Source organism: Micromys minutus, assembly GCF_963924665.1.
Source record: "Micromys minutus genome assembly, chromosome: 25".
NCBI classification, from domain to species: domain Eukaryota; kingdom Metazoa; phylum Chordata; class Mammalia; order Rodentia; family Muridae; genus Micromys; species Micromys minutus.
This window is the reverse complement of record NC_137960.1, coordinates 25,531,092-25,543,118: the sequence shown is the minus strand read 5'-3', so window position 1 is coordinate 25,543,118 and position 12,027 is coordinate 25,531,092. Positions and strand designations below refer to the sequence as shown.

Genomic DNA, 12,027 nt, shown 5'->3' with positions numbered 1-12,027 from the left:
CTCAGAAAACTGAAAATAGATCTACCTGAAGACCCAACCATACCATTCTTAGGCAGATACCCAAAAGATGCCCCACCATCTAACAAGGGCATGTGCTCTACCACGTTACTAGCAGCTTTATTTGTAATAGCCAGAAGCTGGAAATAACCCAGATGTCCCTCAACTGAAGAATGGATACAGAAAGTGTGGTACATTCACACAGTGGAATACTATTCAGCCATTAAAAATTAGAACATCATGAATTTTGCAGGCAAATGGATGGAACTAGAAAATATCGTTCTGCGTGAGGCAATTCAGATCCAAAAGGACATGCATGGTATGCACCCAGTAAGTGGATAAAACATACAGAATATCTAGGACACAAGCTACAGAACTCAAGAAGGTAACAAGCAGAGGGGCACAAGTGAGGGTGCCTCAATTCCCCTAGAAAGGAGAAGGAAAGAATCACAGGAGGCAGAGGAGAGGGGAGGGGGAGGGGAAAAAGCATCAGGATCAGATGTTGGGGGAGGGGACGGGAGAGAAGCCCAGAAAGCCAAGAAAATGAATGGAAATAAGCAGCCTCTGGGGATAATGGAAGGTGTGCATGTGTGTGTGTGTGTGTGTGTGTGTGAGAGAGAGAGAGAGAGAGAGAGAGAGAGAGAGAGAGAGAGAGAGAGAGAGAGAGGGAGAGAGAGGGAGAGAGAGAAAGAGAGAGAGAGGGAGAGAGAGAGAGGGAGGGAGGGAGGGAGAGAGAGGGAGAGAGAGAGAGAGAGAAAGAGAGAGAGAGAGAGAGAGGAAGGGAGGGAGGGAGAGAGAGGGAGAGAGAGAGAGAGAGAGAGAGAGAGAGAGAGAGAGAGAGAGGGAGAGAAAGAGAGAAAGAGGGAGAGAGAGAAAGAGAGAGAGAGAAAGAGAGAGAGAGAGAGAGGGAGAGAGAGAAAGAGAGAGAGAGAGAGAGAGAGAGAAGAGAGAGAGAGAGAGAGAGAGAGAGAGAGAGAGAGAGAGAGAGAGAGAGAGAGAGAGAGAGAGGGAGAGAGACGAGAGAGAGAGAGAGAGAGAGAGAGAGAGAGAGAGAGAGAGAGAGAGAGAGAGAGACTCTTTAGAAAATACCAGAGACCTGGGAAGTGAGGGGAAGTGAGACACTCAGGCCTCACTGGGGATGACCTTTGCCAAAATATACAACACTGGGGAGAGGGAACTAGAAGAGTCTGCCTCCAGTAGATAGACAGGGCCTCAAGTAGAGGGACAGGATTGCTAACCCACAGTTAAAATTTCTGACCCAGAATTTTTTCTGTCTAAAAAAAACCACATGGACAAAAATGGAGAAGAGACTGATGGAAAGGCAATGCAATGACAGCCCCTTCTTGGGATCTATCTTAGGGGTGAGGGTGTACCAAGGGCAGACATTATTACTGATGTTACCATGTGCTTACAGACAGGAGCCTGGCGTGGTTAAACTCTGAGAGGCACTAGTAGCAGCTGACCGAGAGAGACACAGATACTTATATCCAACTATTGGACTGAATTTCGGGGACCCCATGGTTGAATTAGGGGAAGGATTGAAGAAGCTGAAGGGGAGAGCCCCATAGGAAAAACAGCAGTCTCAACTAACCCAGACCCCAGGGAGCTCCCTGAGACTGAGCCACCAGCCAGGAGTAAACAGGGGCTGATTCAAGCCTCCTGGCACATAGGTAGCCTCATTGGGAGAAGGTGGGTCTGACCTCAGTGGGAGAAGAGAGACTTGAGGCTCCAGGGAAGGAGAAGACCTGATGAGAACACCCTTTTAGAGGCAAGGTGCAGCAGGAATGGGATAAGGAACTGTGGGAGGGGGAACTTAGGGGGAGGCAACAGTTGGAATGTAAATGAAATAATTTAAATTAAAAAAGAAACCAGCTTTTCTACTGCTCAGATAGGAGCTGCTTCACACATGCAGACTTGTGCAGGAACACACACACTCATAATGCATTCGGAAATACACATATACTACACACACACATACTACAAACAAACGCACAATACACAGATACACCAAACATGAACACACCAAATGCATATATACCACATACGTACAACCATACACACTCATATACACACATGCGCGCACACACACACACACACACATGCATACAAACACACACACACATGCACATTGTTGAAAGATACTTTGACTAGGTCTATGCATTTCAGATAGGGATTCGACAAAAGACTGAAGGAAGGATACCACAGAAGTTTATCCTGGTGAGCCAGTATTTTACTGGAGTTAATTACTCAAAGCTGCAGCACTAAAAAGCCCACCTCAGTGTGAGTGACAGTTAATGATGGCTGGAAACCTGGGTTAGGCAGGTTGCACAGGCTGTAGGCAGCTCAAAAGGTTGAATATTGTCCTTTCCAGGGGGCTCAGCTGGTCTCTGACTTTTTTCCAGACAGTTCAACTTGTCTGTGTGTCCTTGCAACTCTTATAACGGAAAACGTCTCTTTGGTGCTGGCTTACAGTTGGGAGCTTCAGTCCATTATCATCATGGGAAGCATGGCGGTGTGCAGGCGGGACTGGTGCTGGAGTAGGAGCTGAGAGTTCTGCATCTGGATCCCAGGCAGTAGAAAGAGACAGTGAGTCACCAGGCCTTGCTTAAGCTTCTGAAACCACCAAACCTGCCTCTAGTGACACATTTTCTCCTACTCCAACAAGGCCTTGCCCGTTCCCCACGAGCTGGTGGGGCCATTTTCTTTCAACCCACCACAGTTAGGTGGTGAACCTGGTGAGTTTGGAGGAACTTTCTGAAACTGCTGAGTTGGTTACATCCTGTCTTTCAGGAACTTGCCCGCAGGACAGGCATGCTTCACCTCCTTAAAAACATCCTGCTATCTCATCTTTCCTATAGCATCCTGTTTTTAGAATGTCCTGCTGTTTTATCTCTGTTTAATATCCTGATGGGAGGAAATCACACACACACACACACACACACACACACACACACACACACACACACACACACAGATCTTCCTGGTTTCAAGGCAATCATCCTGTCTTGCTGCGGCATAGACGGTGATTGATTACACAGTCATTACACAATCAGGCCCTCGCAGACATCTGGAAGCCTCCTTGCTCCATCAGCCTCCTGGGGCTCAGTTTTTCATTGCTGTCTTTGAGTATCCCACAGCCTCGGTAGCCTCAGTCAGCTATAGCTTGGGGCCTAAACTAAAAAATGGAATGGGATGCAGAGCATTCTCAGATGCTCTCCCAAGCCTTGTGGCTTCCTTTTGTATCTTAGTTTCCTTGGAACTCTGGTGGTCCCACAGATGCAGTCACTGCAGATCACTGTCACTGTGATCTTAGAGACAGGGAGCCCATGATTTCATGCCCAAGATGAGGACACAAAGGCCTAGTGAGGTGGTACACTAGGCTACATACATATCTCAGCTTGGAGATATACAATGCAAGTTGATTTTTTGTGAGTGTGTATATTTGCACGCACACACACGCACACACACGCACACACACACACACACACACACACACACACACTCACACACTCACACCAATTCCAAGTTATAGGCTGCATTCCTTTTGAGTCAACATTTCTGGGGGAAGTTTTGATTCATTTGTGGGTATAAGTGCAAGGAAAGCCAAATGGTTATCAAACATGGGGCAGTTACCTTATAGTCTTATGCCATTGTTTGACTTTGCCTGTTAAGGGCTTTGCTCACTTCTACATGGTTTGGTGGGCTTGTGGGCAACCCAATTGTACAGTGAGCTCCCAGTCGTGTAAGACATGGGGAGGTTCGGGCTGAGGACACTATCTTTTTCTGTAGGCCTAGGCTAGAAACCCCTGCTTGTACTCACACATGTGGAGCTTCTCAGGGCTCAATGCAACACAATGCAGCGACTTGCAAACATTTCGCAGTTCATGGGATTCGATTGCTATGAATTTTCTCTTAAGGTGCTTCTACAAGTTCTGATGGTGGGGACCCTGCAGGGTATAATTACAAGCAGGTTTCTAGGATGAACAGACTTCTGGTTGATGCTGACAGAGGTTTTGTTCACCCTGGGCAGGACCACATTGCAGCTGGGGGCCGGCTGTGTGCAGGCTGTCTGGGTCATGCCCACTATCTCTGAGCCTCTCTTTCCTCAAGTACCCTGAATATTCAGCTCCATTGCCTGAATTATCTAGAAGGTGGAATGGTCAAGTCTAGGTGGGGGCCCTTGTCCACACTTCATCTCTGTGTAAGCCCTACAGAGCCCCCTGCTCACTGTCGGATAGGGAATATGTTATCAGGGAATGTTTTCTTTCTCTCTGTCTGTCTCTATCTCTGACTGTCTCTCCCTCTCCTCTTCTCTGCTCTTCTTCTTCTTGTTCTTCTTGTTCTTCTTGTTCTTCTTGTTCTTGTTCTTGTTCTTCTTCTTCTTCTTCTTCTTCTTCTTCTTCTTCTTCTTGTTCTTCTTCTTGTTCTTCTTCTTGTTCTTGTTCTTGTTCTTCTTCTTCTTCTTCTTCTTCTTCTTCTTCTTCTTGTTCTTCTTCTTGTTCTTCTTCTTGTTCTTGTTCTTGTTCTTCTTCTTCTTCTTCTTCTTCTTCTTCTTCTTCTTCTTGTTCTTCTTCTTGTTCTTGTTCTTCTTGTTCTTGTTCTTGTTCTTCTTCTTCTTTTTCTTCTTTTTTTTCTTCTTCTTCTTCTCTCTATGTCTATGTCTAGAACTATGTCTAGTCCTTTCTCTAGTGAGACTTTGGGGTTCATAGGAGACAGGAAAGGAGTTACCCATGATCTCAACTGGAGTCAGAGCCAGAACCCCAGTCCAGCCTCCAGTATTGACAAGAGAAGGAACAGGATGCAACTGATGTGCTTAGTAAGTAACCAGCCCTGGGTCTGCCAGCCAGTCCCTACTGGATGGGCCTGGCCCAGCCATTTCTCTGATTGGCCTTGTCCACATGTTTATTACTTAACCTCACAAAACAGCTGGTGCAGTTTGCTAGTGTGTGTACCCCATACCCCTCAGATCAAAACCAAAGATTTCCCCATCCTTAGGGAGCTCCTGACACCCCAACTTCTGCACCTACAACTTCTGTTCAACTGGAAGTACTTTCTCATGTAGAATTGGGGTGGCCAAAGCTTGGAGAAAGAGTGGGAATCCTCTCTAACTTCCACTATCCCATAGCAAAGCTTACCTTACATCGCCCCCTCTCATGCAAGGGGAGTAAAAACATCTCTGTAGAAGTCCTTGAAGCCCGGGGTGGTGCGGGGGTGGAGGCTGTTGGCAGCCTCTTGCATCTGTGTGCCTCAGGGCGACCACCTGTGCAGGCATAGCCGCTGCCAACAGCAGACAGCCCACCCACCCACACTGCCTGGGTGCCAGGGCACACACCGGGCAGAGGGAGACTCTGAGTGGCCTGCAGAGGGGGGCCCGCCCCTTTCCTCTTGTCCTCTCTCTTCCTGGCAGCCTCTCCTCCCCGTGTCCACCTGCTGGAGCGTGTTGCCCCTGCCTTATGCCAACCATTTCTCTGCAGGCTGGGCTCCCACAATTCTCCCCACTGACTTGTGCCTGCAGGTCCTCAGGCTCCGAGGGAGACCTGGAGGTCTTCCAACTGGGCTTGTATGTCCCCAGGGGCTGGGAAGGCTGGTGTGAGCCACCCACTCCAGAGCTTTTGATCTAGCTTCAGATTACAGGTCAGACTTTGAATATTTCCTGGCTTTAGCCCTCACCCCTTGCCCTGTACCTGGGTTTCCCTTTCCCTTCTCAGAGGCCCTGGGCCTCTTAATAAGATGGGTCACACCAGCGTGCCTGCTTTTGCTATGGATGTTCCTCCAACTATCAAGAGGTCTCCAGCTTAGGAAACTAGTGCACAGAAGGTGTGGTGTGGTGGCTGAGACCTCCACAACGCAGCTAGGCAGCCAGAAACACCTGCTATGTTCAGCTCCTTATGTGCAAGGGAGAAGAGTCCTGAATGATCTTGCCCAACAGCTAGTTACAAAATTGGCTTAAAAACAATCAGCTTGAACTTTCATGTGGGCCTGAGCATGCACACACACAGACACAGGCACACACACAAACACAGACACACACACACACAGATACACAGACACACGGACACAAAGGTACACACATCAACACACAAACACAGATAAACAGATTCAAGACATACAGATACACAGACAGGCACACACAGAGAGATACACAAAGAGACACACAGTGTATTAGTCAGGGTTCTCTAGAGTCACAGAACTTATGGATAGTCTCTGTATGGTAAGGGAATTTGTTACGATGACTTACAGTCTGTAATCCAACTCCCCAGCGATGGTCAGCAGCAGCTGTGAATGGAAAGTCCAAGGATCTGGTAGTTGCTCAGTCCCATGAGGCTGGGTGTTTGGGCTGGTCTTCTGCAGAAGTAGATTCCAGTAGATGTGCTGGTAAGTATATAAAAGCAGGCGAAGAAGACCTAGTCTTTCTTTTTTCAATGTCTTTATGTAGGTTTTCAGCAGAAGTCTCCCCCTGCTCGGTTTCTACCACCTCACCTGAATCTGGAACTTGTTTTGTCCCAGGCTGACCTTGAACTCAGAGATCTCCTTGCCTTAGTCTCCTGGGATTAAAGGCATGCACTACCTTGCCTGTGCCTAAGCTTTTCATGGCCACTATGCTTCAAGATCTCAGTGCCAAGATCTGTCTAGGTCAGACATTTGTGTCTCCCAGCCTCAAGGTCTGGATCACAGGTGTGCCCTCCAATTCTGGATTGAAGAATACTCGGTTACTGTTGGCGGGATGCAACCAGTGCAGACACCCTGGAAACGAGTACAAAGAAGACTCCAGAGTATTGGAGATGCCAGTGTCATGGAACGATCACCAAGAACAGCAGCGGCAGAAGAATGAAGTCAACCATAATCTAGAGTGTTACAGAAGGCAGAGCTGGAGACGTGATACCAGCCCTTTGGAGGAGCCTAGAACACCATGTGTGAATCCCAGACACTGGAAGAAGAACCTGTAATGTTGAAGTTTCCTTAGAGACCCTCAAGACATTTGAGATGCCAGAACCACAGGCTATTTGCTGAATAAAGATGCTAACAGGGAATAGAACCAGCCCAGGAGAAAGAAGAAGCCCAGGAGAAAGATGAAGAAGGAGTGGGAGATATGAATTCTGCTTCATGGAAATGCTGAGTTTGGAGATTGCCCAGATAATTTCCTGTCTTGCTTTGGGAATTACAGTTAAGTGATTGGATGAATTTTGGAAAAGACTCTGAACTTTGGACTTTTAACATTGTTGAAACTGCTATTGACTATGGGGACTTTGGAAGTAGAACTAAATGTAGTTTTTATTATACTATGGCTAGGTATGGCTCCCATAGACTCAAGTGTTTGAACAAATTTATGGAGGCCAGAGAGTGGAATGTGATTGTTTGAATATGCTTGGCCCAGGGAGTGTCACTATTAGGAGGTGTGGCCTTGTTGGAGTAGGAGTGGCCTTGTTGAAAGAAGTATGTCATTATTGGCCTTTGAGACCCTGTTTGCCTTCAGAACAAGTTGTAGAGCTCTCAGCAACTCCTACACCATGCTCCCACCTTGGTGATAATAGACTAAACCTCAAAACTTGTTAGTCAGCCCTGATTAAATGTCCTTATAAGAGTTGCCTTGGTCATGGTGTCTCTTCACAGCAGAAAAAAACCCTAAGACAGGGACCATAGATGGGGGAGAGGGAGTTTGAGAAGGGAGTAATAGGATACAGGTGATATGAAATGGGAAACAGGAAAAACGGGAGAGGGCTTGCTATGCTAAACCAGGATGCTCATAAGCAACTTGAGGAGGAAAGGGTTGAACTCATTGTATAGCTTATGGTACACCATGGCAGGAAGTCAGAGCAGGAACTCAGGGCAAAAACCTGGTGGCAGGAACTAAAGGAGAAATCATGAGGGGTGTTGTTGTGGTAAATACTAGAAAATCTGTGACAGGTTTCAGCACATCACTGCCCCACGCTCCTCCCTGGTACTCTCTGACTCAGGCAGACTGCGAGGCATTCGAGCGCTGCTCCCTCATGTTAGTTTCAGCAACAGAGGGCCACATAAAACTAACATATATTTATCTCTGGTTAGTATCTCTCCTGGGTGCTTCTCTGCTAGCCGTGAACTCTGCCCACACTCCAACAAGCTGGACAAACTCAGAATTCAAAAAACTTGTAATTTAACAACGGCTTTATCTCAGATTTTCTCAGTAAATTTTACTCTTCACAAAATGTTCACACCATAAACTCAGAGCCAAATGATATGATTTAATTTTCCCATCTATACAAGACAAATCATTCTATACAATTTCAACCCTTATAAAATATTCATAACAACTTGTATCTATGCAGAGACGCACAAAGGGGATTGTCTGCATATTCCTCCATGTTGCCTCTCCCCTTTCTCCTTGCTTCTCCTCTCTTCTAAAACTTTGTTCCTGCCTACCCTTCCTTTTTGTCCAATGACAGGCCTCGTTTTATCTCGCGCTTGCTTTTCTGCACAAACACAATGACTTACAGGGTGCTGATTACTGGGTTGCTCCTCATAGCTTACTCAGCCTGTGTTTTTATACAACTCTGAGCTACCTGCCTGGGGTGGTACCACTTCCAGTAGACTGCATATCAGTCATTAATTTAAAAAAATGCCCTACAAGCTAGGCTATAGGCCCATTGTATAGAGGTATTTTTCTTGATACAGGTTTTCTCATATCAGATGGTTCTAGCTTGTGTCAAATTGATAAAAACATTAAATAGCACGGCATTCTAGCTGGAAAGGGAGAGAAGTCAATACAGAAGGAGGGAAGAGGAACTTGATAAAGACTCAAAGAATCTTATTTTATATTTACAGATGAATTACATACAACAAATGAACATTGGTGTAGTTATACATTTACGGATGCATATCTACTTGTAGCTAGATCGATATATCTTAAAGGGAGTTGTGATACTTGAATTAACAGTGTTCTCCACAAGAACCAAAGATTAACAAGAACTACAGTACCAGGTAAAAGAAATCTCCTGTAGAATGAATGGGTGGTCAGGGTGTTTCAAGGGACTTTCCCCCAAATGTAGCCTGTGGTTGCTTCTCAGATGTTGGCGAGGACACCACATGCTTAGGATACAAGACTCACATTACTGGAACAGGATCTAACTTAAAAGCCTTCTCCCTGAAACCTCACTCCCAAGATATCTGAAAATACTATGCAGACTGCCAAAGGAGGGGAAGAAATTAAAGGTCCTACCAAGCTATGACACCTAATTGGCACAACAATGACCTATGGTATGACAAGGTATCTGTGACCATAGAGTAGTGGCACTCACGTATCAGTGTTAACCAACTGCTGTTTAATTGGACTTCAGGTTCACTCAACAGAAGCTTTTCTTGATATCCTCTCATAAGGATTGCTCCTCTTCACTGCAAATGGAGACCATTAAGGAAAACCACAACTGGGCACAGTGCAGAGATCAATAGATCATAGGCAGCCCACCCCTAATCAATACATCTACATTATAGGTCCTCTCTCTATGTCTCAGAGAACATAGGGGAAATGGGGAGGGAAGATTGTAAGAGTCAGAAGACCAGGAAGTCCACTGTGAAACAGTTTATCCTAGAAATGGCTACAGAAACAAGAGCAGAAAGATGGCAAGACAGGCATAGTAATATAGAAGGGCACACGGTTCATGGTGTACCAGTCCTAGACAAAGAACTAAAGGCAGCTGACAAGCACAGGGAGGGGAAATTAGCCTCCCCCAGAGACACACCTCCTTATGGGTTATCCCGTACAAAGTAGCCAGTCCTAAAGCCACAACCATATACATACAAACAAGAAAATGTACTCACAAGGTTGTATCTGTACATGCACACAGACACACAGACTCTCTGTCTCTGTCTCTCTCTCTCTCTCTCACACACACAAGTGTGTAACAATAATACTAATAAAGAGGCTATCCAGTTGAGAGGGGTATTGAAGGAGTTAGAAATTAAGTACCTGGGAGGGGCAAAAGGAAGGACATAAAAGAGGAGAAGTGATGTAACCCTATTTTAATTTTAAAAGTATTTTTAAAAGAATTAGTAAATGTCAGAGCTGAGGCTTGACTTCCATTCTCTTTTAATTTTTTTCACAATATTTTTATTGATTATTTGGGAATTTCACCTCATTAACCTCATGCACACTCACTTTCCAGTCCTCCTAGGCTCACCCCGCCTTGTGACCCACACCCCTCAAAAACAGAACAAAACAAGTCTAATGTGTATTGCCCATGTACTCACAGGAGCACGGTCAAGTTCCCAGTGGTCAGCCCTTAAAGAAACGGAGTCCTTCCACAACCACACCCCCACCTGAAGCCATTAACTATGGAAAGACACACTTCAGCATCCTTATAGCAATTTTTAAGGGTTGTCTTGGATGCCTTTCTGTATAGGCTGCTACATTGGGGGGGGGGGGTGCAGTGGGGGAAGGGGTTGTCCCAGAAGCCTTCTATGTCCTCCTCTCTTCAGTGTGAGTCACCAGTACCATAGCAAACGTAGCTTCCTTGCCCTTTACAGTCAACAGGAACATAGCTCATGGACTCAAACATTTTTTTTTTCTGGAAACAGCTTGGACCACAAACCTCAGCATGGTCTCTGGTGGCGGTCTAGAGCAGAGACATCGACACTGCCCTCCACTGCTGCTCAGGGCAAGGACACTATAATAGTGCTCGGCAGCAGCAAACCACAGACAGCACAGACCATAGACCTCCACGTGGCCTTGGGTAGTCACATGGGTCACAGACATCAGTACAGACCCCAAATGTAGTAGGACCATGGACCCAGACACGGCCCTAGCAGAACCACGCCCACTAACATCAGCATCGCCTCGAGTGACAGCCTATACCAAGGACAATTGTTTTGGCCTTCAGTGGTAACTCAGTGGCCAGGTTCATCAGCATGGCTCCCGGCTGCTCTAGGAGCTGGGGCATCCACATGAACCTCAGGCTTCAACATGGCCTGGGGCAGTGAGCCATGGATACCAAAGTGGCTTCCGAAGGTAGCATGAACCTAGAGAGGTCTTTCAAGGAGGTCCGATCCGGAATATGAACTGTTCTTTATCTTGGACATCTTGTTGCTTAGAATGAGGGTGATCATGTTATGGGGCTGAGTTACTGTACAAGCTGCTCACGCCACCCCGTCAGCCCTACTTGGCAATGTAACGCCGTCCACCACAGGTTTCTCTCTATTACTGCCATCCTGTCTCAAGTTCCACCTGTCTCCACCACTCAGCCACCAATGATTCCTTTGTCTTTCCTACTCCTTGATAGAATAGTCATTCATCAGAATGGCATCTTACTGGGCACGTTCCACCTGATATCCTGGCTGCCACACACCTCCCTGCCCTTGATGTCCGACACCCCGAGGCTAGCCAGGCTCAACCTTTGTGCTTGTAGTTTGTGGGTAGCACCGCTGCCCTATGTTCTCTGTCTCTCAGCAGGGCAAGCAGAGCGGGCTGCAGCTGCAGCAGCTCCATGCTGGATGCTGGCCGGCGGCCCCAGGACCGGCGCTATTCAGTCATGATCTGCTTGCTTGTAATCTCTCGGTTTCAGCATACCAACCTGTCCTCATGCTGGCTGCCCGTTAGCTAGGCTCATCACACTTTACTGGGCTGAACTGATGCTGTCAGCTTTCAATCTCCAAGCAGGGCAAGTAGCACAGGCTGCAGCTTCGTGGCTCCATCCCGCATCCCGCATCCCGAGTCCCGCATCCGGGATCCCGCATCCTGCATCCTGGCATCACCGATGCCGGGAGTCCCGCGGCTCATCAAAAACGACCTTTGCACGTATAGTCTGATGTCTGAGAAGGAGTATAGATTGATTATCCTCCCGGCAGGGCTCTGTTCTGCCATCTTTCCTTCCAGTTTCCTGAGTCCACATTTTAAAATCATCTTCCCATAAGATTTGCCTTTGTTGTTGTTATTTTTATTGTTGGTCTGGGATTATTTAGGACCCTGCAGTTTCCTTTTTCACTGCTGCAGGACTTCTAGGAGCCTCCCCCTTGGGTCTCTCAGACTCCTGGGAGCTCTGGCTGGGGCCATCTTTGTTT

General features: G+C 46.9%; 1 pseudogene across 1 annotated transcript in view; it reads left to right on the top strand.

Moving 5' to 3' along the window:
* Positions 1-12,027, top strand: part of LOC308437127 (T-complex protein 1 subunit eta-like) — a 63,474-nt pseudogene that overhangs the window by 18,182 nt on the left and 33,265 nt on the right. Inside the window, exons 2-3 of the transcript in view lie at positions 5,472-5,557; positions 11,627-11,764. The product of the transcript in view is annotated as a T-complex protein 1 subunit eta-like (transcript). The remainder of the gene's footprint in view (positions 1-5,471; positions 5,558-11,626; positions 11,765-12,027) is intronic.